The sequence below is a fragment of the Ovis aries genome, chromosome 12 (genome assembly GCF_016772045.2).
Source record: "Ovis aries strain OAR_USU_Benz2616 breed Rambouillet chromosome 12, ARS-UI_Ramb_v3.0, whole genome shotgun sequence".
In the NCBI taxonomy this organism is placed as follows: Eukaryota; Metazoa; Chordata; class Mammalia; order Artiodactyla; family Bovidae; genus Ovis; species Ovis aries.
The window spans coordinates 34574620-34577860 of NC_056065.1; positions in this window are offsets into that span (position 1 = coordinate 34574620).

Here is a 3241-nt window from a genome sequence, read left to right on the forward strand (position 1 = left end):
CAGACTTATTTTTCTTTTATCTTAGTTGACACAGTTGAATCTGTGCTTTTTGTGTATGGGTGTTCATCATTTCAGATGTTTTGTAAGAGGCACATGAATTTTTAGAGTTTTCATTTTTTCAGTTGGTGGTGTTTTAAACAAATTTTCCTGTAGTAAAAAAAGTACCTGTGAGCTCATTCCCAAGGTATGTGTTCAGACATCTTTTATTTTCCTGTAATTTGGGAGCATAAGCTGACCGAGCTTTTGCCCTCCTAAGTGAGAATGTGAGCCTGTGTGCGTGTGTGTGCATGCACATATATATAAGGTAACAGGCTGGATTAACAAAATTAAGAAATACACCTATGTGCTAATTGCACAGATACACACACACCTCCTGTTCTTATTTGAATTATCGTAGAAAGACTGAAAAGACTATGAATCAAAAACTATAGGACATGGATTAGATTAGAAAGGACAAGGGGTGCAAGCAGGAAGCTTGGAAATAAAGGGAGGCTGTCATGAAAGAGAGTCTTGCCCATCATCTCTCTGCAAGAGTGCGAGGATTTTTCCATAGGTAGCTTCAACCTCAGGGAATTTTGACTTAGCAGTTCTAGGGAGATCCAGGTTAAGTTGATTTGAGCTTGAAACTGAAGGCTTCATTTAAAATAGACCCAACCTCAAGTATGTAGGGAGTTGGAGCAATTTGGTTTGTTTTTTTTTCCCCTTCAGCATGTATAGAGTCCTGAGTTCTATCCCTGGGTTGGGAAGATTCTGTGGAGGAGGGCACAGCAGCCCACTTGAGTATTCTTGCCTGTAGAATTCCATGGACAGAGGAGCCTGGTGGGCTACAGTCCGTGGGGTCAGAAAGAGTCAGACGTGACTGAGCAACCAAGTACACACACATGTATACAGTATTACAAAGACCCACTACTTAAAGCATCTTGTCTGTAAGTAGTATTGTATCAAGTATCTTTAAAAAACAATGGATACTTAACCTTGATATGTATTTCTTAGAAAAACAATCATTAATACCAACTCCCCAGTGGTATTTAGAGGATAGCATAGATGGCATTTAAAAGCATAATTAAAGCATTAAAAGCATAATTAAATTCTAATGTTAATATGCCAATTGTATCTCAGTTTTTAAAAGTTGTAGAAGCATTGTGATGAAAAAATGAAATTACATTCTTATAACTAATTTCTTAGGCCTGAGTGGGTATTCTTTTCATTACTGTGAAAGGGATTTCAAACCGTTTAATGGAAGTGTTGAGCCCATAGATTCTTTTAGCCCATGCTGCATTGTTCTCAGCAGTGTTTTTCACATGTTGATGATGATGTGATGCTTGTACAGTTTGATTTCCTACAGCCTATATTGTTTAAAATGAAAGATTTTTATTGGAAAAAAAAAACCAAAATCAGATTGTACCCGTAACTCAATAACCAGACTGGCAACTGAATGCTATTTTGCCTTAGCAGACATCCTCAATCTAAACAGGCTGATATTTGAGGGCTCAACGAGAAACATAACCACTTATATAATAAAGATAACAGCAGATCAAGTTTGTAGCCTCCAACAATCTCTGTATGGCTGTCTACTATATGCTAGCATATTATGAGCCATCATTGAAACCTTTGAGCTGAAACCTTTGCGTGATGTTAGTCAAGTTTAAAACACTAGACTTTCTGATGAAATCCTAAATAAGGGTCTTAGAATTCTCTGTGAGAAGGTTGTGCTGAAAATCAACTTCAGGATTTGTACACTTGGGACAGTGTTGTCTCACAAGACATTTGGTAGTGTCCAGAGAAATTTTTGGTTACAACTGAGAAAGGTGCTACTGGTATCTAGTAGGTGAAAGTCAGAGATAACTGCTGAACATCCTGTAATACACAGGACAAACCCCAAAATCCCCAAGGGACTTTCTACTCCCCAGATGTCACTAGTGGTGAAACTGAGAAACTTAAACCCCAGAGCTATTATTTCTGGAGATGCTCACCATTCATTTAGGCTTCACTGCTTGTGTATGTGTATATGTTGGCATCACAGAGACTTTATTAAACCATGAGGTATCTCAGATGTGAGCATGAACAGAAAAGTGTTAATGAACCACTAACTGATCACGGTGCTCACTCCTTGGAATGACCTACTCCCAGCAGGATGTCCAAGAGTTTGTGCTGGATAACCATGATGATGGAGGAGTGGTAGTCAAGAATTTACAAAAATGCCAAATAAATATGTCTTAAGGTGGAGACAAAATCAATCCATTGATCCTGGTTAGCAGGTATATAGAATGACAGGCAAACAAATTTCAAACGAAAAAAGTCATGGGACTTAAGGACTGATTAGACTGAAACGACACCAAACTTGCCACGCAGACACAAAAGGGAAGTTCATAGAAAGCCATGGGCCAGAAAAAAATATGCTTTCACAAGAACTTATGAGGATATTTCATACCCAAATATATTTTAAAGATCATGCTTCAGTATGGCCATGTTATTTGTCTTGCACTGTTCTTTTGCCTTGCACCAGCAAGAAGTATTTGAGAGACAAGTTTAATGTTTTTTTAAAAGATATTTAAAAGATTAAAACTTCTTGATAAGGTAAAATGAATTGTTTTGTTTTTTTAAAGCAAATTCATTAAATTGGCCATTTAGTAACTGTCTTTCAGCAACTAACCTAGCGCTGCTTCCATCTGGAATCTGAGTGAGATAAAAGAAGCTGCTGATCACTGTCTGCCATTTGTGATGCCAAGAAGCAAAGAGTCAAGACCACAACACAACTGTGTGAAGCCAGGCAGTTGAGGACATTGTCTTGATATCTTCTGATTAACCTGAGATACTGGCTGACACTTGACGCTGTTCTTCAGAGCTCCCACAAAAGACAATTATGGCTGTCCAGCCACAGGGCAGGGTGCTGAGTACCAAAAGAGTTCATTAAGATCTATTTGCTGTATTAGCATCAAACGTGTTGTTTAGTCGATAAGTTGTGTCCGACTCTTTTGCGACCCCATGGACTGTAGACCACCGAGCACCTCTGTCCATGGGATTTCCCAGGCAAGAATACTGGAATGTGTTGCCATTTCGTCCTCCAGGGGATCTTCCGACCCAGGGATCAAACCAGTGTCTGCTGCATTGGCAGGCAGATGCTTTACCACTGAACTACCTGGGAAGCCCCAGCATCAGACATACTCATTGATAAACCTATGGGGTCCAGGATTGAGAAGACCTCTGTCTCTAGTATTAAGGGGTAGAAGATAATGAAATA